This window comes from Melanerpes formicivorus, unplaced genomic scaffold (genome assembly GCF_026170545.1).
Source record: "Melanerpes formicivorus ecotype bairdi unplaced genomic scaffold, bMelFor1.0.p_v2 SCAF_1, whole genome shotgun sequence".
NCBI classification, from domain to species: domain Eukaryota; kingdom Metazoa; phylum Chordata; class Aves; order Piciformes; family Picidae; genus Melanerpes; species Melanerpes formicivorus.
Genome location: NW_027142353.1, coordinates 3,459,404 through 3,485,211, shown reverse-complemented (window position 1 = coordinate 3,485,211; position 25,808 = coordinate 3,459,404). Strand labels below are relative to the sequence as shown.

General features: G+C 40.9%; 1 long non-coding RNA gene across 1 annotated transcript; it reads right to left on the bottom strand.

Moving 5' to 3' along the window:
• Positions 1-381: 381 nt before the first annotated feature.
• LOC137446089 (uncharacterized) lies at positions 382-25,498 on the bottom strand. The gene is made up of 3 exons (XR_010988625.1): positions 25,424-25,498; positions 15,656-15,736; positions 382-539 (listed from the first exon to the last, which is right to left on the bottom strand). It is a non-coding gene; the product is annotated as an uncharacterized lncRNA (long non-coding RNA).
• Positions 25,499-25,808: the final 310 nt, after the last annotated feature.

Here is a 25,808-nt window from a genome sequence, read left to right as displayed (position 1 = left end):
AAAACATATGTAAATGTCTTTGCATTTTTCTGACTTGTATGTCACACTGCACAAGCTGTCTTGAGAAAAAAACAAGAGGTGCAAGTGTTTAGTAGGAGCTGCTGACATGCTTCAAAATTCCAAATAAAGTATTTCTTCAGAGAAGTGTGACAAGTGTGACTTCTGCCCTCCACAGTGTCTCAGCACTCGGTCAGAAACAGTTTTAGAGGAGCTTGATTTTCAGGAAGTGCTTTTAGCACCAAGATCTTTTATTATAGTGTCTTGTGCAACTTGAAACAGTCACAAATCCCTTTATATATTTGAAAAGTTATAGCAGGAATTTATTGTTCAATGTCACTTCACAGTCATTTCATCTCTTTACAAGAGATTGCTGGTGCATTAACGTTGTGTATAAATCTTCAACAGATTTTTAGATCAACCTCCTTGTGGACATGCTTTCTACTGGCATTGACTTGAGATGCTAAGTTCTTTGCTCCACTCTAGTTAGGGACAGTTGGGTGTCTTTGTGCAAAAGCACAACATGTCTGAGGTTCTTCTATCTGAAAAAGAAAAAGATAATAATAATAAAAAGATAGTGAAATAAAATGAAGCTTCATTTTTCAGAGGACAATTTAAAAACATGATAATTATTGAAAGACATAACTTACAGTGTTGATATCACATACTGAAAGGAAAAGGCAACAGGTCAAGTCATAACGCTGTATGAGAAAGAGAAGGAATTATGTGATCGCTTTTGGAAGTTCATTCAGACCACACTAAGAACTTGTCATTCCCCAGGGTCTCAGACATTTCCTTATATATTTTAATAGTTGATAAAAAATGAAGACAAGAACATGTGCTGGAGGGATGCAAGCACTAGGCTATGAAAATGAGGAAAAGACAAGGTGAGACTAACAGATGGCCAGGCACGAGGTCCCATTTCAAAACATACAGCATCGAGTAAAGGTACTGTGCTTCTGGAAATTCATATGCACTCAGAGAAAGAGTAATGATCCCCTGTTAATCTTCACTCTTTATGTATAAAGCATTTTTATTTTCATTTTCACTTTATTTTTATTTCTGTTGTAAAATATTGAAGACAGTTGATTGAACTGTCCTCTGGAGATGCCAGCGTTTCTGCTATTTCTGGCCACCCTGCCTGGAAAAATTCTGTAAACTCACGTCTCTTTGTGTCAACACAACACAGAGAAAAAGGGAGAGAACAGTGACATCGTTTTGCTACCAAAACTAGGTGACACATGGCTTTCACACCTTTCCTTCTTCCTCAGCGTTCCTTGCTGTATGGGTTCCCTCTCACTTGTCCTGTCTGTGTGGTCCTAAACTTTTCCCAAGACTTTGCCTCTGATTTTCATTTTCTGTTCCCACAACACCACCTCACTGCTTTATTGTGTTCACTGAACTCCAGCTTCTCAGTCTTCCACTTATCCAAGACCACACTTTTTCCTACTTTCCTTCAAGAATCCCCTATGAAAGAATTGGAGCTATTCTTTGATCTGGACAAAAATGTGGGACTCCACCTTGCCCACTCCACCGAAGCAGGCCTTCTACTCTGCTGAAAGATAGAGGAAGGCAGGAAGTAGCATAAAGCAATCCTAGAAAGAACCTTCTGACTTCCCACATAAAATCCTTCAACTGCCTCTTTCTTAGCCACTCAACTAGATATTTTTATCTCCCTCAGTTACATACTTTCCCCCAGCACAGAAATTAGTAATGCCACACCTTGAGAAGAGAAAGAAAATAACTGGAGATCATTAGCCTTTAAATCCCATCACAAAGTCGAAAACAGATGTGCTTCCTGCAGCCTTGACTTAGATGGCACCCACAATAGAGAAGCGGTGTCCAAAGGTTCTGCTTTATCCCTTCAAGGAGAAAAGTCAAGTGGGCTACAAAGTAGCAAATCTCCTAAATCTATCCATGAATTTTCATTTCCTTAATAGTGACGGGTATCTGGAGGGCTGCTACAGGCTTAGTAGTTCATACTTCAAAAAAAACCCAGCAATCTAACTCAAAACATTTGTGTGAGATAGTCTAATTTCTGTACACAAATTTCCCATTATAAGCAGTTATGACAGCAGCATCACTGCAAGTAGGTGGCTTCCCAGTACAATCCCACTGTACTTCTGCTATATGAACAGTCACTAACCTACAGGTATACATGCCTACAAAGTCATGTCTCCTTGCTGTTCCTTCAGTGAGGCTCATTACGTCTTGGGAATGAGTTGCAATGCTGTGTATTGGTGGGGCCATGTCCACACTACCAAAGGCTCCAGATTGAACCCTGGCCTTGTGCCACAGCTTGATTCCTTTGTGTGCTGTTTGATGTTACCTCCCAAGAATAAATTATCCTGAGAGGAGCTAACTGAACCAAAACTAGAGAAAATGCTGTTATTGTGAGGGTGGTGGGTCAAGAGACCCCTGCTTGAGCTCACTCCCCTCCTTGTTTTATATGCTGTGAAAGCTCAGTCCTGTGCAGAGTCATTTGTATAGCAGCCATTTAGCCCAGAGGAGATTGCAAGGAATGTATTCCAGACAGACTAATACACCACAGTCCCAAAACTGTCTCCCAAATGATGTGGACTCTGCAGAATCAAATTCTGCCCTGTTTTACAACCCTGCAATCGTTTTCATTGTGTTGTGCTTTTTTTTTTTTCACAGATTCATCTTCAAATGCACTTCTAATGGTTCTGCACGTATTTGTTTCTTTGTAATTGTGGGTTTCTATAAAGCTTAATGTCCCCTCTTTAATTTTTCAGCTGAAAATATGTGGAGAAGATCTGACATGGGTAGGGCTGGTAATTTTATAAACTCAGTCTCTAATTTTCACACAGGAATCTGTGAGGTAAGCAGTGTCTCTTAAAAGAAAAAAAAAAGAAAGGAAGAAAAGGAAAGAAAACTACAAGCTTCTACTGCTCTTCTAATTTTTTTTTCTGTACCTTGGTAGCTTATAATATTGCCATCAAAAAAATCTCCCTTTCACAGTAAACTTCAGATGTGTTTAAAATGGCCGAAGAAGGTGTTTTGTCATCGTTAAGTATAAATGGTGATAAAGGCAAAATCATTTCATATATAAAGTCAGTAATTTCAAATATAAAGGCAAAAAAATGTCATAGCTATTCCAAGGGAATTTAAACTTGGAGTTAACTGCATTTGTTTCAAAGTGTACCTTAGGTTGGATGATTCATGAATTTGTTTGCTTTTTTTTGTTCTCTCTATGAACAACTGGTGAAATGTTTACTGCTAATAATAACCAGATACAGTCAGCAAAAAAAATAAAGGCATTTCTTGGATAGGTCTTGGATAGGTCTTCATGCAATGAAAAAAATGGGAAATGTACAAGATTCTTTTCCTTACTTATGATTTTTCTTATTTTTTATCAAAAATTCCTTTTACTTGATGACCTAAGGCGTACATTTTATATTTACAAGTATAAAAGCTGGGGTTTTGTTTTGTGCTGTAGTACTCCTTAAATATGTATTTTAATACATATTTCTGTGCACAAATATCAACAAACTCTAAAATGACACCGAGTGATTATGCATTTGATGGAAAGCTAAAAGCTGTCAAAGTGGAAACTGTATTTAAGAACCTGAATGTATTAGAGAAGCTGTGTGGCACGGACATCTCATCTATTTAGGAAGACCAGAAAAGCTAAGTCCTGAAGTACAGTATTTGATACATCCTCACATGCAACAGAGAATACAGATGTAGAACTGCAAATTCTAGGGAAAATGGCAAGGTTTACCAGGCAAGTATCAAAATACCAAAATATTTTGGATTATGGTAAGTTGAAAAAAGCAGTGGAGAGACTACAACATGTACAAAACTGTCTACAGTAATACAAAAAATGCAATTCTGATGAAGATCTGATCACCTCTGATAGACCTCTAAGCAGACCAGACAGATGCTATCTAAAGACTAGCAACGGCAAGAGATGGAACAAGCCCAAAGTATACTCTTTGTTTGAAAAATAGCTGAAGTGGCACTACTTCAACAGACAACAACAGACCTGGCAAAAAGAGACTGTGGTGGGAATGACTGCTGTCATCTACCTTCTGCTTAATGAGTATGGTGAGAATGGGAGGAGGAGGTTAAGGTTTAACACTGTTTTTTATCCAAACTCACAGGGCGTGCCTTATAGCATATAATGAAACTTTAATATCACAGGACAGCAATCCTGTAGGTGAGATCTGGGAACTGTAAGTACTGTTTCTCATCCCATCAAAACTGCACAGGTATTTTTCTAGGTATAATATAGTGTAAAAATTTGAGGCAACCTGGTAAAGTGTAACATTTTCTACAGATTCATACAGATTTCCCATATACTATTTCAGGTGTACTTAAAAGAATCAATAAAGTTGGAAAAGACCTCAAAGATCATCAAGTCCAACCTGTCACCCAAGACCTCATGACTACAAAACCATGGCACCGAGTGCCATGTCCAATCCCCTCTTGAACACCTCCAGGGACAGTGGCTCTACCACCTCACTGGGCAGGATATAAAGAGTTTCTGCTTACAGAATCAGATTCTGAATGACCATACCTCCACTGCCTTACTGCTGGAAAGGGACATCTCATACTGCAAATCCATCATAATTTTAAGCCCCTAACAATGCTTTTTTAGTAAATATTATGTGAAGTAAGGAAAAAGAAGCTTTTGTAGATACATTTTATTTTCTGCACAGGAATTAGGAAAAAATTCTGTGAAATCCAGGCACAATTACTTGTCCTGTTTCGCAAACTATAAGCAAATATTAAGCAATCAGCATCTCCTTTTTGTTTCTATAAACCTTACGTTGAGTAATACTTAGTGCTCTATTGGATCACATCAGCAGACATGACATGATGTACTGTATGTGTCAGATGTATTTAATTTTGCCACGCATTCTGTGGGTGGCTGAGGAACAAGCACATTCCAGGACCTCGAAAATCAGTCTTGTTCCGCAGAAAGAGAGGGCTCATTTATTTATTTATTTAAACAAAACCATTTCCCAGTTTTCTTGTAATGGTCACCCTGAAGAACAAGCAGAATTTTAAAGGGACCACACAGTATCATAGTATCATAGTATCATTCAGGGTTGGAAGGGACCACAAGGATCATCTAGTTCCAGCCCCCCTGCCATGGGCAGGAACACCCCATACTAGATCAGGCTGGCCAGAGCCTCATCCAGCCTGCTCTTAAACACCCCCAGGGACAGGGCCTCAACCACCTCCCTGGACAACCCATTCCAGGGCTTCATCACTCTCATGGTGAAGAACCTCCTCCTCACATCTAGCCTGAATCTCCCCACCTCCAGGTTCATTCCATTCCCCCTAGTCCTATCACTACCTGAGATCCTGAGAAGTCCTTCCCCAGCCTTCCTGTAGGCCCCCTTCAGATACTGGAAGGCCACAATTAGGTCACCTTGGAGCCTTCTCTTCTGCAGACTGAACAGCCCCAACTCCTTCAGTCTGTCCTCACAGGAGAGGTGCTCCAGCCCTCTGATCATCCTTGTGGCCCTTCTCTGGACACGTTCCAGCACCTCCACATCCCTCTTGTAATAGGGGCTCCAGAACTGGATGCAGTACTCCAGGTGGGGTCTCACCAGGGCTGAGTAGAGGGGGAGAATCACCTCCTTTGACCTGCTGGCCACACTTCTCCTGATGCAGCCCAGGATCTGATTGGCTTTGTGGGCTGCAAGTGCACATTGAGAGCTCATGTTGAGCTTCTTGTCCGCCAGCACCCCCAAGTCTCTCTTCTCAGGGCTACTTTCCAGCCAGTCACTGCCCAGCCTGGATTTGTGCTGGGATTGCCTCGACCCAGATGCAGGACCCTGCACTTGCTCTTATTGAACTTCATGAGGTTGGCCTGTGCCCACCTCTCCAGCCTGTCAAGGTCCCTCTGGATGGCCTCCCTTCCCTCCAGCATGTCTGCTGCACCACACAGCTTGGTGTCATCAGCAAACTTGCTGAGGGTGCACTCAATGCCACTGTTCGTGTCACCCACAAAGATGTTGAACAAGACAGGTCCCAGGACTGATCCCTGAGGGACTCCGCTTGTCCCTGGCCTCCACTGGGACATGGAGCCATTGACAGTCACTCTTTGGGTGCGGCCATCAAGCCAGTTCCTTATCCATCTAGTGGTCCACCCATCAAACCCTTGTGTCACCAGTTTGGAGACCAGGATGTGGTGCGGGACATCAGCCACATGTTCAGAAGGCAAGAAAATATACTGGTTCCACAAACTTCTTGAATGATAAGCGTACCTCATGATATATATAGGCTATATATATAGTTATATAGGCTATATATAGATAGATATATATATAGGCTATAGTTGGTGTTTCAAGTACTTTCAGGCAAGCCTTTCACAAATTTCAGGGATGCAACATCCACCTGCACCTTGCATTTTCCTTCTTGTGACTTCTTAGCTGAAAAATAACAGACTTCTTTACCGGGTATCTGAAGCAAAGTACAGAAATGTTCTCTCTCAGCTGTGATCAGATAGGACAGACTAAAATGTTTTTGGAAAGTAGTTGCTTTGACAGACTAAAGAGGCACATACATGTTCTTGTCATTACACTTTCACTAGCAAAATACTGTATAATTCTATAGCTGAAGCTTCACATTCAGCTTAATCCGCAATACCTTTTTTTAGCTACAGAATCAGCTGCCTTGGTCACACAAGGTCAGAACTATAAGTAGCTCCGATGAACTCTGGAATGTATTTTCCAGTAACAACATCTGGCTATTGAAAACTCCACCGACAGCTGCATTGGTGGCTGTGAGAGGCTATCTTCAGGTCAGACTGCTGTAGGGCTGGCTGAGCCCTCCTTTTCACAAATGAGATTTACTTTTTCCATGCCTTTCCCTTTGAATCTGGGTGATATCAATTTTTCAGTCTTTCCTTTGACTCATGAAAAACACAGTCATCATGTTAAGCTGTGAACTGATGTATGAATATTGTTGAGCAATAATGTAGTTGAGATGGAACAGCTGAATCTAGTTGAGCTTGCAAAAATAATAATTTTTGCAAGTTTTCCCTTGCAAAAATAAGACAGATAGCCAGATTTGTACTATCTTATGAACCAGGTAAAGAAACTCTCCCTGACAGCCCATCAGCAGATCCTGTAATAGAACCATCTCCCTGAAAATTACAACTCTTTCCTTGTTTCTCCCTCTTCCAGGAGGAAATATTAGAGTAGAATACATAGAATACATAGAATAGAATACATAGAATACATAGAATAAACCAGGTTGGAAGAGACCTTCAAGATCATCGCATCCAACCCATCAACCAGTCCAACCCACCTAAACAACTAAACCATGGCACCAACCACCCCATCAAGTCTCCTCCTGAACACCTCCAATGACGGTGACTCCACCACCTCCCCAGGCAGCCCATTCCAATGGGCAATCACTCTCTCTGTATAGAACTTCTTCCTAACATCCAACCTAAACCTCCCCTGGTGCAGCCTGAGACTGTGTCCTCTTGTTCTGGTACTGGCTGCCTGGGAGAAGAGACTAGCCTCTGCCTGTATACAACCTCCCTTCAGGTAGTTGTAGAGAGCAAGAAGGTCACCCCTGAGTCTCCTTCTCTCCAGGCTAAGCAACCCCAGCTCCCTCAGCCTCTCCTCATAGGGTTTGTGTTCCAAACCCCTCACCAACTTCATTGCCCTTCTCTGGACTCATTCCAGCAAGTCAACATCCTTCCTAAACTGAGGGGCCCAGAACTGGACACAGTACTCAAGGTGCAAGCTAGCCAGTGCCTTGTGGATCAATGTTTGGACCCAAAATGTATGTTCCAGAACACAATGAGGAGTTAAGCCACATCATCTCTGAGCTTGCCACCTCATTCCTCAAATCCACTACCATTTGCTTGCAATAAGATGCTTTGTATATGTTGCACTTGCTTTTTTTCCTACAGCAGTCAATGGCAGAAGAAGACCCAAGTAGAGGAGTCAAGCCAACGTCACTCCAAGGCACAGCTGAAGACAGGATATGGCAATAAAGTCTCTGAAGTTTTGGGTTTAATTGTTTTTGTCAGGAGGGGATTTTTTGGTTGTTGTTATTGTTTGTTTCTTTGTCTGAAAACCCAATTGAATGTTACTGATTTCAGCTGTCTCTTACTTCAAGGGCTTCAGTCCCTTTCTCTAACCTGGCAGAAACTGCTACTTAGCCCAAGCCACAAGCAATAGAGCTAATGGAAAGATGAGATGCTGAAAGTAAGGATGTGCAGGTGGACAGAGATTATACATTCCAGCTGTTTTTTTAAAAGTGGAGGTGCTCCTGGCATACCAGCTGACGTGTATGGACAGTCCATCTAAATCTGAAACAAGTATTTCCTTGATGTGTCTAAAATGAGATTCCTCATCATTGCCTGGAAAGACGACAGTCCTGTTGTAAGAAATTGATTTTCTATGACTTTAGCAAATTCACCCAGGAAAAGAGTTTTCACATCTTTCTGCATATTTGGTTGTGTTTATTTCTAAAGTTCTGATTAATTATTCTGAGGCAATCATCTAATTGGAGAAGATTTCTAGAGAGTGCAGACTGAACTGGTAGGTACCACAATTAAAGCTCTTTCCAATAGGAATTAGGAACCATCATTGTAAATGCTAGCAGTTATGTTTCCAGGAGAGACTGAAACTTTTTTTTCCAGTTGGCTTTAAGGTATGATTAAATTGTTTTGCATAGCTGAGAGCTGCAGGAAGACTGCTGCTTGTGAATACTTTACTAGGAAATTGTTTTAGCTGGAACATTGTTTTTGAAAATGTTCATTTGCTGTTAATTCTGGAAATGCTCACACCCAGCCCTCAGTGGGTTTTAGTGTTTGAGGAGAGCTCAATCAAACTCCTACTGTAATTAATGGAAAACTCTGAGTAGTGGAAAGGTCTCTAAATATAATCAACTGTATCCTTCTCTGCTTGCTCAGAGGACTTAACTGCTGTGATTCTTAAATGAATCACAGATGAACAGATAAAATCCTCTTATCTGAAATCAGCGACAGCTTTGCCTTTGACTATAACGAAATCAGGCTATCAGCTAAACTGCAAGATACCAACACTGTAGCGCTTACTTGCTTCCTTCTATTCTTCTCTACCTCTGTCATCCTTCCCCAAACTAATGTGCATTGTAAATTACATTTTAACTCTGAATAATACCTCAGCATTAGCAAGGCCTAATTATAATCTCACTTTCTATTTACTATTGATCTTGTGTAATGTTCATATACGGAGAGATAACAACTGGATCATTTCAACCCATTTAGATATTGTACTGTTGAAATCAGTAGGAGGAGCTGGCCCTAATCCAAGGCTTATTGAAGGAAACTGGGATCTTTTAGTTTGCTTGGATGGGTTTCATTCAGATCCTTGTTGAGAACCGAAGGGAAATTCTTGCTGAAGTACAGAAACAATATTCCTTCTTTATTAATTAACATAAACCCCCTATCTGGGTAAAAAAAATTACTTTTTCATTCTTTTTTTCATTTAAAGTCAACAAAGTCTTTCTGAAATAGAGTTGCAGTTTACTATTTCCAATAATAATCTCTTTCATACCAATAAAAATAGTCATGTTGTATAAATGACTTCAGGTTATTGAGGAAAGATGACTGCGAATGGAAAAAAGAAATCCCCTTTGCAATACTGAACGTAGGCAGTATTTGTATCTGGCAAAAACATTTTGTATGCTACTATATTGGCTTTGAACTTATTTCCCATGGGAGTAGATGTTGCTCAAGAAAACAGGTGTTCCAGTACAATACCTGGAGGGCATTGTTTAAGTAAGTTTAATATTATTTGTTTAAGGAATTCACTCAAGGTATCTTGCACTTTGTTTTGACACAGTTCAGCAGAAGATATGTATTAGAATTTAAATAGGCCTTGGTTCCTAATTTTAAATGCCCATGACTGCTGCATAAATCTGTTTAGACCTGCTAAAAATTTAAAACACTACCAAGACTTCATGTTTTTCAAGCTCTACCTTTTGTATGCTTCATGTCTCAAAACTGTGAAAACAATGACATTAACCCTTTGATTGATTTTGATGAGACCAACATAACTGTCTCTATACTGACCAATGTCCTACTGCTGATTCCTGAGAGCAGTGCCCACTCTATCGAAGGTCCTTGCAATCTCACTCTTGGGGCATCAGATTCCTCTTACCTAATTCAACCACCTCAAAGTTAGACAGGAGTCTTAAGTAATCACTGCAATTCCCTCAAAGAATAAAAATGGAGGATATTTTCTAAAGAGAGATTCATCATCCTGTCTTCCAGTGCGATGAATTGCCGCTTGCACTGCCCACCTCTCCATTGCTGACAAAGAGAGCCTCTGCACGTAGCAGGCTTTCCACACAGCCAGCTTTTACGTGGATAGTACTAGGGAAGTTAATCCCATGACTGTGACTAATGATTTACAGAGCATGCCTGCACAGGTGGGTACAGACAGCCCTGAGTTCATCCTCTCCACTCTCCTGCTCAGTCAGCTAGCTCTGAGGAAAGTCAGAATGAGCTCAGGTCTGCCTGCACCTGCCTGAGTAAATCACACCCTTGGAAGAAGAGGTATAGGAGACCAGTTGCTGCTTTCAGCTGCACCCATGCAGATCCACTGCGGTCATCCCTGGAAAAAAAATAATCAAAACATTAAAAACCAATAGGAAAAGATAACTGAATGGTGTCCAAAAAAATGTCTTCTTTCTGACTCTGAGTGTGAAAAGAAGAAATGGAGAAGAGATGAGCTGTATCCCAGGAGATATGGTTAATAAATATATGAGACCAGGATTTCTTTATAGAGTCCATTAGGCTCTAATTGCCTTGAAATAAGCCAAGTTCCATAAACTTAGCTTCTGCACTGCAGCAAGTGCCCTTCTCCCATGCACAGACTACTCTGCTTGGAGTTCAGAGTAGATTCAGAGGTGTCTAGGACATGAGTTAAACCAGTTATTTTTGAAACTCTCTTCATCTTCTCTGAGTGCAGGGAGTTCTATTTTTATGGTGAAAATAAGCACAGTAACATATGAGTGCTAGTTTTTAAATGGCATACTTGATGCATTTTAACAAATTAACCATATTGAAAGCGTCTGGTAGAGAAATTTGCAAAGGAAAATACAGAAAATATTTTTGTTTGTGCTTAAACATATGGTTTTAAAGCTGGCATGTGTGCATTTAGAAATGTTATATTTTACTTCTGAGTATAAACCTTTTCCTTTTCCATTGGCGACTGGGTGAGCATGAATTAATTCTGGAGGCAGATCTCTTATCATTAGGCTGTCTGCTATTTGGCTTTTGGGTTGAAAATCATTCACTATGATAAGTAAATCTTGATAACACTGTATCTCTCTACAAATTTCCCACTTACTTCTTTCAGTCTTGTCATTTAATTGGATAGACATCACCTCTCACACATGTGTCTGTTCAGTCCTGTGTTGTAAAACCATTTAGGAATACAAAAGCTGATTCCAAAGTATCTGTTGATAAACACAACTTTATATTTTTGCCCCAAATATGCACTTTGAGAGCAGTGGATTGTTGACATAAAGATGTCAGTCAGGAGCTATGGATCTGTGTAATGCCTCCAATAAGGGGCTGTGAGAAGAAGTGGAATTCCTCCAGGAGAAATGGCCCATTGTGTAGCTGTAACATATGGCTTGTTTACAACACTCATCTGAAGCAGAAGACCCATTTTAAGCATGCGGATGAGGTATAATTACCACAGTCTGTGTGACTTGAAAAGGAAGGTATACATAGGAATACTGGCAAGGAAGCATGGATGAAGCAGTCCAAACACAGAATGTTTCCACCATAACTCAAATACTCCAGACTAACCCTCAAGTCTCACTGTATTGCTTTATAGACTACTATCAAATTTACTACCATTGTTATCTATGTTGTTATGAGGCACTAGTGGGCTTTGACTTGTTTCATTCAACTAGAAAAGTAATTCTGAGATCTTATTTGCTTTCTGGAGCCAGGAGACTATTGTCAATATTTTTACTCATGTGCATTTAGGCAGATAATGCAGCAAGATAGTCTCAATGAACAAAAGCTCCCATCCTGAAGAATTACTTTGACTAAAAATGTTTTTGTTTTGAACTTTTCACCTTGTTCTTTGCCTACATATCTGTGGAATGTTTGGAGCTTGGTATCCCATCTTTCTATCTCTTTTCTTTGCCTATCTACAGATTTATGAACCTGTGTCTAGGCTAGACCTCACTGTAATATGTAGACAGAAATTAATATATGATTAATCTCATCCAAGATGAGCTCTTTTAAGTCACTCTTTTCTTCTAGTATGTCAGTTTTCTGGTGTCATCATCAGACAGAGATGTCAGTGTAAAAGGTAATTGTGCTTGTCTAGCTTCTAATTTTAGGTTCTTAGAGAACTTATTCTATGAAAGTAGGTGCTTATATAATCAAAGGAAAATTGTAGGTATTTTCAAAGTAATCCAAAAAGAATTATTGACCATTAGGTTTTAGCTATCTAAGTTAGACATCTACAGTGCTTTATTTGCTATACAGAGAACTTTGATGATTACTGTAATGCTTCCCTAGATCCCTAAATATTAGATTCCTAAGCTAGGCAGAGGCAATCTCTATTAGTGGAATTCAGGAGACCTGTGCTTAAGTATCTGCAATGCAAACATCTACATTTGAGCTGGTTCTATTCTTAAACATCCAATCTTTTTCAGAAACCTTCCTCAAGAAACTGGGAACTCCACTTTTCTTTTCACTGATTATAATAAAAGGTAATCATCCTTTGTGTCTCTATCATAAATATCAGCAAATTATATAACAGGATAGGAGATACTTAGCTTCATGTGACTTCAAACTATGTATTACAAATTAGGATTGTTGATTTTCAAAACCATGTGAGGAGCAGATCACAACAGCATGTACAGTTCCTTGTTATCATGGGTCGATCAAAGCCATTTTAAAATGACTGTGTTTCAGGGATCAGTGCTGGGTCTTGTCCTGTTCAACACCTTCATCAATGACACTGATGAGGTGACAGAGTGTCTGCTCAGCAAGTTTGCTGATGATACCAGACTGGAAGGCTTGGCTGATACACCTGAAGGCTGTGCAGCAATTCAGTGAGACTTGGACAGACTGCAGAGCTGGGCAGAGAGGAACCTAATGAGGTTCAATAAGAGCAAGTGCAGAGTCCTTCATCTGGGAAGGAACAATAAACGGCACCAGTACAGGTTAGGAGATGATCTGCTGGAAAACAGCACTGTGGAGAAGGACTTGGTGGATAACAAGTTACCCATGGGACAGCAATGTGTCCTTGTGGCCAAGAAGGCCAATGGGATCCTGGTGTGCATTCAGAGGTGTGTGCCCAGCAAATTGAGGGAGGTTCTCCTCCCTCTCTACTCTGCCCTGGTGAGATCTCACCTGGAATATTACAGCCAGTTCTGGGTTCCCCAATTCAAGAGGGACAGGGATCTATCTGAGAGAGTCCAACAGAGAGCTACCAGGATGATTAAGGGTCTGGAGCACGTGCCCTGTGAGGAGAGGCTAAGAGACCTGGAGCTCTTTAGTCTAGAGAAGAGAAAACTGAAAGGGGTTTTAACAAATGTTTATAGATATCTGAGGGCAGGTTGTCAAGAAGGAGGGGACAGGCTCTGCTCAGTTGTACCCTGTGACAGGACAAGAGGCAATGGATATAAGCTACAGTACATGAAGTTCCACCTCAACATGAGGAGGAACTTCTTCACTGTGAGGGTCACAGAGCCCTGGAACAGGCTCCCAAGAGATGTTGTGGAGTCTCCTTCTCTGGAGATTTTCCAGACCCATCTGTGTGGCCTGCACTAGATTCTAAGGTCCTGCTCTGGCAAGGGAGAGCAATGGTCTTCAGAGCTCCCTTCCAACCCCTAACATCCTGTGATCCTGTGATCTTCCTCCCATTACTTTTCTTGTAAAACTCACAACTTTATTTCATAGAATCATAGAATGGTTTCAGCTAAGTTTGTCTAGTTCCAACTCTCCTGCATGGGGAGGGACACCTTCCACTAAATCATGTTGCTCAAAGCCTTGTCCAAATTAGCACTGAACACTTCCAGGGAGAGAATATTTAATTTTTAGATTCATCTTTTATTAACTTTTCACTATCTATGCTATTCTAACATAGTTATTTTAGTTTAAAACAGGTCTTTGCCTACTTATGTTTATCCCTGAAGTTTAAAGAGAGACCAGACATTTCTCCTCTCAGTTTTCAGTTAGCCTAGTTAAGGAACCAAAGACAGTTCCACACTGAGCAACTTTGCATAGTGAGGCCACTCAAATTTTTAGTCTTTGGATGCAAGAGTGGAAGTCACAATCTCAAGTAAAACATTTAAATTCTTTGTCCAAGGATTTGGTACAGTCCAGTGCTTATGAATGGAATTCACTCACAAGAGTCAACATGTCAACACCTAAACTAACCCCATAGGAAATGCCAGAGAGAGAAATGTGTCTGAGATTCTTGCTGTGGCCTTTACCACGATATTCATATTTCTGGGTGGGTTTTTTTTCTACTTGAAATACCTGGTCTGATACAACCTAAGATCAACAAGCTAACCTGTTGTTCCTGGAGATCTGAGTTCCTGGTTTAATACAGAATCTGGTCAGGGTGTACTGGAGCATTTATGCGTTTAGTAGAAGTTCAGATGTGAAATGGCAAATGTGAATTGATGTGATTGATAGAGCTATACTTGGAACCTGTCACAATGGCTGCATATTATTTTGAAGTATACTGGAGTATTGGTGTGGTCTAAAATATACATGTTTAAAGACACAAAGCAAACAGTTTAAAAATCAACACCATCAATGTGCTATTTTTAATGCTATTATGTTATTACATTTATTTGGTTAGAAAAAGGATTTGCAATGTATTTATTTGAAAAGTAAAAGTAGGGAGAATTGCCACCTGTATAAATTTTATGTTACAAAATTGGAGGGAGAGGGGAGTGGCTGATACCCCCTCAGGCTGTGCAGCCACAAGGTCTGGACAGGCTGGAGAGCTGAGTGCAGGCAAACCTCCTGAAGTTCAATAAGGACAAATGCAGGGTCCTGCATCTGGGGAGGAATAACAACAGGCACCAGTACAGGTTAGGGGCTGCCCTGCTGGAAAGCAGTTCCACAGAGAAAGACCTTGGAGTGCTGGTGGACAGCAAGTTCTCCATGGGACAACAATGTGCCCTTGTGGACAAGTGGGCCAATGGTATCCTGGGGCACATCAAGAAAAGTGTGTCCAGCAGGTCTACAGAGGTTCTTCTCTCCCTCTACACTGCCCTGGTGAGACCACACCTGGAATACTATGTCCAATTTCGGGCTCCCCAGTTAGAGAGAGACAGGGACCTGCTGGAGAGAGTCCAGTGGAGAGCTACAAGGATGATTAGGGGACTTGACCAAATCCCCTGTGAAGAGAGACTGAGATCCCTGGGGCTATTTAGTCTTGAGAAGAGAAGACTGAGAGGGGATCTCATCGATGTGTATAAATACCTGAGGGGTGGGTGACAAATGGAGGGGACCAGTCTCTTCTTGGTGGTATGCAATAATAAGACAAGGAACAGTAGGTACAAGCTTGAACATAGAAGATTTCACCTCAACATGAGGAGAAACAGTGAAGATGATGGAACACTGGAACATCTGTCCAGAGAGGTTGTAGCGTCTCCTTCTCTGGAAACTTTCAAGACCCACCTGGATGCATTCATGTGTGAACTACCCTGGGTGATCCTTCTTTGGCAGGGGATCTCTTCCAACCTCTAATGTCCTGTGATTCTGTGAAAAACATCAGAGTGTATTAAAAAAGAAAGTGCACAAAATAAAACCACACCAAAAGTGACATAAAATAAGTAATAAATGCACATTCTGCTACTATAAAAGTTTTATTTTGTACAGACAAGATGTTCTCAAAAAGTTCATTTGTTAATCTATTACAACAGTAATTCAACTTCTCTTAGATATTTCTCTCTAATTTTCTGAGACACATTTCTATAGAAGCAAAACATTCTTGGGGGTAAAACCTAAAGGGAAAAGCCTAGCACCAAATTGCATTTGCCATCTGATCTAACTTCTGGAGACAGTCAAAATGAGTATTTGAATTCAGCCCTAACACTTTCCTCTGCTGTGATACATGCATTAATCTACACAGTATCACAGTATCACTTAGGTTGGAAAGGACCTCGAGGATCATCGAGTCCAACCTATCAACACAGACCCCATGACTAGACCATGGCACCAAGTGCCACGTCCAATCTCCCCTTGAACGCCTCCAGGGTCGATGACTCAACCACCACCCTGGGCAACCCGTTCCAATGACGAATGACTCGCTCGGTGAAGAACTTCCTCCTCACGTCGAGTCTTAGGTTACTAAGATTATTACTAGTTTTTTGCACAAAATGTGAAGGCTGTTGTCATCTCAATTTTGAAACTACCTGAAATCACAATGGCAACTGTAAGGGCAAATATAACCTTGCTCATAAGCAAATAACTAGTTCAAGCCTCCCTGAAATCTCCTCCACCCATCAGTGTAGGACATATCAAGTTTTTCACATTCTTTGTCAGATTTATTTTGTTGTCAGTTCAGTTACTGATGCAATTAAAAGGTTCTATGTAAGTATTGCATTTGCTACAGAAAAAAACCCAACTATTTTAGGACTTCACTCATTCATCACCATTTTAAAGACATTTTTTAGAGTTTGGTTACATAGAAACATTCCATTCAAACATCCCCACTGGCAAATTGTCTGTAGTTGCCAGAAACGTATCATTCAGCAGGTGATGGTTGCAGTTAGATTGGGTGTTGCAGTGAAATAATTTTGTTTCAGTGTGCTACGGATTCATGCGCACAGAAATATAAAATTTGAGACCCTAATTTGCTGTCAAATGAAAACAACATACCTCAAACAGTGAGTTTATTGAAAAAAACAAACAAACAAAACAAATAAACCCCAAACAAAAGCGTTTCTATGAAAAGGAAATAGGGTCAGAGTGGCTGGAGAGTGGCCAGGTAGAGAGGGACCTGGGGGTACTGGTCGATGGTAGGCTGAGCATGAGCCTGCAGTGTGACCAGGCAGCCAAGAGGGCCAATGGCATCCTGGCCTGCATCAGGAACAGTGTGGCCAGCAGGAGCAGGGAGGTCATTCTGCCCCTCTACACTGCACTGGTTAGGCTGCACCTCGAGTACTGTGTCCAGTTCTGGGCCCCTCAGTTTAGGAAGGATGTTGACTTGCTGGAACGAGTCCAGAGAAGGGCAACAAAGTTGGTGAGGGGTTTGGAGCACAAGCCCTATGAGGAGAGACTGAGGGAGCTGGGGTTGCTTAGCCTGGAGAGAAGGAGACTCAGGGGTGACCTTATTGCTCTCTACAACTACCTGAAGGGAGGTTGTAGACAGGCAGAGGTTGGTCTCTTCTCCCAGGCAGCCAGTACCAGAACAAGAGGACACAGTCTCAGGCTGCACCAGGGGAGGTTTAGGTTGGATGTTAGGAAGAAGTTCTATACAGAGAGAGTGATTGCCCATTGGAATGGGCTGCCTGGGGAGGTGGTGGAGTCACCATCATTGGAGGTGTTCAGGAGGAGACTTGATGGGGTGCTTGGTGCCATGGTTTAGTTGTTTAGGTGGGTTGGATTGGTTAATGGGTTGGTCTCTTCCAACCTGGTTTATTATTATTATTATTATTATTATTATTATCATTATTATTATTATTATTATCTCAGAGATCCATTTTGTATCTATGTATGTCCAAGTAATGTTGGTATGGATTTGTACACACTGTATTTAACCAGGTTAAAATAACTGCTTGGAAATTTTGAATGCAGAATGAATTTCTCAATTTAGTCAAGAGGTCTTTTTTTGTAGTTGTTTTTTTCCCCAAAAAAGTCTGTGTACAATAAAGTTAAATTAATCTCACCTGTCTTCAAGGCATCCGTCCAGTATATGAACCTAGTGACATCTTAGATTCCTTAAGTTAGTCCACCATGCCTCCAGAAGAGCTCAAAATGTTTGGATTCTGTATAATGATGTCTCACAGAGATATTTTTAGACCATCTAGGATATTACCACAGATTGGAAGAGACCTCCAAGATCATCAAGTCCAACCAATCACCCAATCCTATCTAGTCAACTGAACCACAGTACTGTGAGTGATGCTGGATGGTTATGTTTAGGTAACTGATCTGAGCCCCTAGATGCTTTTGGGTTGAGATTCATGCATCAGCATAGAGGTGTCTACACATGAGAAAACCATGAGAAAACCATGTGAAAGTAATTCCATTTCTAGTTAATATAACAAATAGATTGTGGAGTATTCAAATAGAGTGTGGAGTATTCAAATAGAATGTGGAATATTCAGCTGATCAAATGCAGGCATCTACTGTAGAGAGTTGATCAACTCTCCAGATTTGATTTGCTTTACTAACAGTCAGCTCAGCTGCAAAACGCAGAGTTCAGTTCCATAGAAGCTGTTCTAGGATGTTCTGACTGGCTTCTGGCTGCCACTCCAGAAGGGCTTGGGTTTCTCATACACGTATCCTGTCTGCCAGACCCAAGTGAAGTCCCAGATACCTAGAATAATCTTCTCATCACCCCTATGAAGATATATGAATCAATCCCTGAATCACCATTTACTATAATGAGAACTTACAAATCTCTCACATGCAGACGCTTAAATTTGTTCACAGTAAATGTGTAGAACCAGCCCTAACCTTGTGGTCTGTTATGTCACAGGCACCTCCAGTAGGAAATTCAGACCTTTTTGAGATCAGAGATTGCTAGGATGAGATGCCTATTTCTCTCCCTGGACAATCCTTCACAGTTAATGAAGATAACTGGAGATCAAGTTTGTTCCATGTATTATATGGCACTGTAGCTGAACAAAGGTGATGCTGAGGTAGGGACCTGTGTGAGGCCTATAGATAGAAGTACTTGCATAGAATTATCTTTAAGAATCTGGGAAGAAACAAGCACTAATACATGCCACTAGGGGTAAGCAACAAGAACTTAAAAATCAGGATTCAGATGGAAGTCACAAAAAAAGTAATTATTTTGGGGTCAAGCTCATGAGCTTTTGTACCTCAGATATCAGTTTCAAGGATGGGTGCATTGGTATTTGGTTTCATGTCTGTGTTGTAAGTTCAAAGATGTATGAAGCTTTTGTCAGATATTTTATTTCTTTTGTTTCCAGCTAGTCAATGAATGAATAAGGCATGCTTACAAAAGAACCCATGATCCTAGCATAGAACTGTCTTTGGGTGTACATTTTACAAAGAAAAAAAAAAGAAAGACACTAGGAATTCACATTTCAAGAGCTTCCTTCTGTGTGGGCTGAACAATATAAAACAGATAGTTTCCTTTCATTACTGTGTGAGACTGTCATTTAAGGCACAATCTGAATGGGTATGAAGCAGCTGTTCTTTAGTTCTCCGGAGTTCAGAGTCTGACAGCTTAAATGCAATAAATCAAGAGCTCAAACAAAGTTAGGAAAAGGCTTCTGTTCTTGCTGGTTTTACTAGATTTAGCAGTTCGTAATAGGGTATCATGCCACTGCCCAGTGTATAAAGAGATGCAGAGACAAAGCCTTGATTTAAGGTGATGGTTTCATAGGCTTTGGTCTGCCTCACTTAAAAAGATTAGAAGTTCTTAACCCATTATCTGTAATCCTGTCAGAATCAATCTAAGGTTAACAACGTGTTACAATTTAAATAGGTTCTTATCTTCTTTTATCAGAAACAGAGAGACAAAGGTAATAACACAACTCTTCTGCTGGACATCAGCTGTCATATTGGATTTTAGAGATAGTGGGAGCCGGGACAGGTCAGGAAATAAATGCTGTAGCATTGGTGAATATCTAGGAGCCACATCTCTGGATCATTTGGTTCCTTTAGTATACAGTCTTTTTTAAGCTACCCTTTTGTTTCCTCCTACAGATCTGAAGCCTTTCACACTCATTCTTTAGGTCTCAACTGAAAGTGGAATTAATAAAAGGACTTCCCTAGACTATGCTGTGCTTTAGACTGGCACCAGACAGTCACTCCATCTACATCTGACCTCTAAAGACTGACACTGTTGGTCTAGCAATAATAAATGGCAGTTATGACTATTGTATGTACATGCATAGACACAGAGAGGTCTTTGCCCTTTGAAGATGTGCTGACTGGTTTACATTCAAATTTGAGTTTTACACTGAACAGTATATTGCTTTCTTTCCAGTGTAGAGTCCTTCCTTCACACATAACCATAATATTAAGTACAAAGCTCTCTGGAATACTTGCACTGGCACCCTTGTAGTGCAGCCTTCCTCCTACAGTATCTCAATAGTGTGTAGACACAAATGATGCAGATGTATCCAATGCCATGAAATCCATGCTTGTGGAGAATGCTTACCTGGCCAATGGAGTAATGGAGGGAAAGTGTCTGTCCTTATGACAGAACTGTACTTTGACTGCTATAAAATCCTATGAAACAAATATTGTAAGGATGTTAGGTTATCTAGTCTCAAAGGTTAGAGTCTTCCTGAAATAAAAAGGATCTGAAGAGATTTTGGATGCTAATTACAGCAAGCATGACTTTTTAGACTACTGAAAGTGTTTCAAAGGTTCCTCCTTGAATACATTTTAAAGCCTATTTGTTTAATTATGTAAAGATAACTTGTATTTACAAGACAAGAGAGGAACTTTTAGCCAAACTCCCCTGGCTATGCCATCTTTTCCAATGCTTCTAAACTGCACTTGCAGCAACTCTTTTCCTCAATGCAGTGAAATGTCTCAGCTTCTTTTTCCTGTAACGCCTTATAGTTTTGACAGGAATCCCTCAAACACAAAACATCAGAAACAGGATATGCCATCCATTGTGCACCCTCCACACTCTTCTTTCCTCTACAGAGTACAGAATTAACTAGGTTGGAAAAGACCTCGAGATCATCAAGTCCAACCTGTCACCCAACAGCATCTAATCCACTAAACCATGGCATTAAGTGCCTCATCCAATCTCTTTTTAAACACCTCCAGGGATGGTGACTCCACCACCTCTCTGGGCAGCCCATTCCAATTCTGTGAAGAATTTCTTCCTAACATCCAGCCTAAAACTCTGCTGGCACAGCTGCTTCTGTCACAGGTTGCCTGGGAGAAGAGACTGACCCCCACTTGGCTACAACCTCCCTTCAGGTAGTTGCAGATGGCAATAAGGTCTCCCCTGGGCCTCCTCTTCTCCAGGCAAAACAACCTCAGTTCCTTCAGCCTCTCCTCATAGGGCTTGTGCTCCAGACCCCTCACCAGCTTTGTTGCCTTTTTCAGGACACATTTGAGTAGCTCAATATCTTTCTTAAAGTGAAGGGCCCAGAACTGGACACAGGACTCAAGGTGTGGTCTAACCAGTGTAAAATGATTTTCCTGCTCCTGCTGGCCACACTATTCCTGATACTGGCCAGGATGCCATTGGCTTTCTTGGCCACCTGGGCACACTGATGGCTTGTGTTCAGCCTACTGTCAACCAGTACCCCCATGTCCCTTTCCACCTGGCTGCTTTCCTTCACCTATAGCAGCAGGTGAAGTAGTTTATTTCAAAATTTGTATTGCAAAAGCCACTGATTGCAAGCACTACTTTAAAGAAGATTTGCACATCAGCAGATGAGCAGAAAGGGAATTTTGAGATCCAGAATCACAGAATGATGAATCATTTAGGCTGGAAAAGATCATCAAGTCCCTTTGTTAACCTAACACTAACCAGGTCCACCACTAAACTGTGTCAGTCAGCACCACATCTACACAACTTCTATTTACCTCTATGGATGGTGACACCACCAGTTCCCTGGGCAACCTGTTCCAACATCTCCCAACTCTTTTGCTAAAGAATATGTCCAGTTTAAACTTCAGCACAACTTGAGGCCATTTCTTCTTGCCCTATAACTTGTTACTTGGGAGAACAGATCAACACCCATCTTGCTACGATCTATTTTCAGGCAGTTGTAGTGATAAGGTCTTTCCTGAGTCTTCTTTTCTCCAGGCTAAACAACCACAGTTTCCTCAGCCACTTCTCATAAGGCTTTTACTCTAGACCCTTCACCAGCTTTGTTGCCCTTCTCTGGACATGCTCCAGCCCCTCTGTGACCGGTTGAGGCTGTCCCCTTAAGAAAGGGAATATGGTGGTCGGAAGTTGGTAAATGAAAAAGACGGATCTAAACTAATTTCATTGGTAGAGTGGGAGGAAGCACCTTCTGAACTGGGAGTGCAGGAGGGTATCCTGGGCATTCCAGTACTTTTCTATCAGTCTTTCTTCCGCTCCTCCTTTGGGCAGCAGCTCTCTGTTCTGGGCTTTCGGCCAAGGCTTGACCTTGAAACTGATAAACTGTAAGGCCTGTATTAACTGCTTTCCAATTAACACATAACTACTTCTAACTTTTTTCTCTTTCTCTCTCTTTCTAACCCGCTCTGGGGAAAGGGGGAGAGAGGGGGGAGCGGAGGTGGGGAACCCCCTCAGTAGAGGGGGGAACTCTCATTTCTGTGCTACTTTGTTGTATATTTCTGTATATACTGTAAATATTGTGAATTTGTATATATTTCCCTGCATTTCCCTGCTTTGTAAATATACAGCACCCATTGCTTTGCTAATTCAGCTGTGAGTTTTTTTTTCCTTTCCCTTCAATTTTCTTTCCCTTTACTTTACAGGGGGGAGGGAGGAGGCTTTTTGGCCTTACCCTTCCAACCCTACAACACCCTCCATGTCTTTCTAGTAGTGAGATGACCAAAACTAAACACAGTGTTTGAGGTGCTGCCTCACCGTTGCTGCCTCACCAGTCCTGAGTATCAGGGCACAATCACTTCCCTCCTCCTGCTGGCCACACTATTCCTGATACAGGCCAGGATGCTGCTGGCCTTCTTGGCCATCTGAGCACACAGCTGGCTCATGTTCAGCCAGCTATTGACCAACATCCAGGTCCTTTTCTTACGGGAAACTTTACAGACACTCTTCCCCAAAACCACAGTGTTAACATGGGGTTGTTATGGCCCAAATGCAGGACCTGGCACTTGGCCATATTAAACCTCATACAATTGTCCTTGGCCCATCAGTCCAGTCTGTCCAGATCCCTCTATAGAGACTTCCTGCCCTCAAGCAGATAAACACTCCTGTTACCCTTTGGACTAAGTGAGAGCCAACAGAACTTGTGTTCTGGACATAAGCTACTGAAAACATAGAAACAGGCTTAGTTCTTCCTATATAGGTCTATTCAGTAAGGTAGGTAGATGCCTATACTCACATAGGCACATAAGCATATCTGGACAGGCTTTTTAATTAATAGCTGTTTAATTTACAAAGAATGTTACCATTATTAAAGACATGTTAATTCCAATGGATAAGCTAGCTAATCTCCTTTTATAAACTGCCAACATGTAGTGACATTTTCTGGTGTTTTTTTAATGAGTTTCATCACAGTGAAGTGCTAGTTCTGCTATACAATTCAATCCATTTTACTGACTCACAAAGGGTGGAGTAAAATGCCAAAGTCTTTTGGTCCTTCAGTTAGAACTTTCTTAATACTGTGTGATTATGCATTTATCTGCTTATTAACATAAAGTGAACTACATGAACTCTTGATCCATAATTACCATTGTAAAACTACCTTTAAAGTACAACATAACCACCTTGACATGTAAAGAGATAGAGAAATACGTTGGATCTGAGGATATACAAATAAAACTCTAGCCTGTCATTAAGAAGTGTGGAGGGGGAACCCCAACCATCTTGTCATGAAGACTGGAATTTTGGCCAGACGTCAAGGACTCTGTATAGCAAGTAGTGCAAAACCAAAGAGGCATTAAGCAGTGTTTGTGTGCCATAATACAGGACTACCTGTATTAAGTGTTTGGAGGCAGAGAGGAAGGGGATCGTGTGTGTGCAAGTCTTTCTTCTTCTATGTTCCTTCATGGAAGTACAGAAATAAAATTAAACCATTAAAACTGGGTTAATTGCATTAGTAATCCACCTTGCTTTTTTTGCTGGGAGAAAACCAAACACCCATATCATTAGCTACACTGTATTTCATGTCTTTTTTAGAGTCATGTCATATAGGAGGAAGACAAAGGCTTTTGTTTTTGAGGGCTTCTCATTGGAGTCTGTGCTATATGCCTAAACCATCACGACTGCAAGAAAACCCTAAAGTCCTTCTATACACCTTACCCAAGATTTAAGGAAGAGTTCTTATTGTGTAAGAATGAAACAATTCTTTCATAGTTAACAAATGAAAGACGAGAAATCCCTGTTTGGTGGTTGTGTCACCAAACAGCTTACCACCAAGCTGTTACTCATATTTTTATGACAAACCTTCTCTAACACTCTTTACACAACTGTTAGCTGTTAGAATATAAATATTAATTGGAGAGGAAACTTTAATTTGGGACTTGCTCAGCTGAGGTAACTGTACTGTGCACTGGACTAAAACTACTGTAATATTGTATCTGATTTTTCTTACTGGAACCAAGTGGATTAACAATTTCAGCTGCAGCAGGATACAGACTGAAAGAAAAGAATAAGGAAGAAAAGAAAGAGAAGTTTTTCAAAAGCCTTGAGAAGCCAGCAGAATATAATTACTGAAACCAGTAGGAGTTGTGGGAATAATATATTGTTTAGAATCAGCCAAAGCTGGGATGTATAATTTCACCAATTTTTATTGTTAGGAACAAGTTCTTTATCATGAGGGTAGTGGGACATTGGAACAGGTTGCCAGAGGTGGTGGCTAGGGCCCCATCCCTGGAGATAGACAAAGTAAGGCTCAATAGAGCTCTGAACAACCAGATCTAGTTGAGGATGCCCCTGCTTACTGCAGAGGGGGTTGGACTAGATGACCTTCAGAGGTCCCTTCCAATCCAGACCATTCTATGATTCTATGATCATTTTTATCATATTCTGACTGATCAGCATGATAGACCAAGAAGCTCCAATCATTTATGTTTGACCATTTTCCAGGTGCAATCCTCATACCTAGGATTCTTGTCTTACTATATTCCATTTTTAAAAATTATTCCAGAGGAACTGAAACAGCCTAAATGTGGCCAGGTATTAAACCACTGTGCTATGGACTGAAACTGCAAAATTGTTTTGGCCTTCTTAGATTTCTGAGTCTTCTTGGCTTGATCTTGTGAAGGGACTTTGTGAACAGAAGCCATCAGGTGTGACAATTTGGGAAGGATTTAGGTCATCCTAGGTTCTGTTGCATAACATGCCCAAATGAAAGCTAGGTATCTAAATTTCTAATTGGGGACAAATTGATGTTTTGGAAACAATTCAGCTGGCTAGATCTAGGTGTCTTCTTGAGAGTGACCTGGACTGTCAAGGTCTCAGATGATTTCAGCAATACTATAGAATCACTTGTGTAGATTCCTACACTGTATATACCTTATTTTAGGCCATATGCTTTGAAAAGCCCAGCACCTTTTTGCCTCAAAAAAAGCCACACTTTGAGTACCTAAGCTTACCTTCAGTGAAAAGAGAAAAACTCCATCAGAGCACAGGTTAATTCTGGAGCAAGACAAATCACCCTTGGAGGTGTGTGTCTCCTTTGACAAGGAGGAAGATTATGGTGCATAGGTGCTTAACTTAAGTAGTGTGAAACCAGCCTTTCCAGTCTGGAGCTTCTGTGTTGTTGCATGCTTTTGACAAACTCTTCTTAATGGTTACCTTCGCTCAAGTGACCTGTGTTTATGTTTCTGTGTTGCTATGTATACACAGTATGCACACTTGTGTACAGGTACAAAATGTAAATGTGTTGTTGATGAATTTATTGGCTTCAGACAGTGTAACTCACAAGAAAAAATGAAATTCATGATCTGAACCACACAGTTTTTAAATATATATATTGAG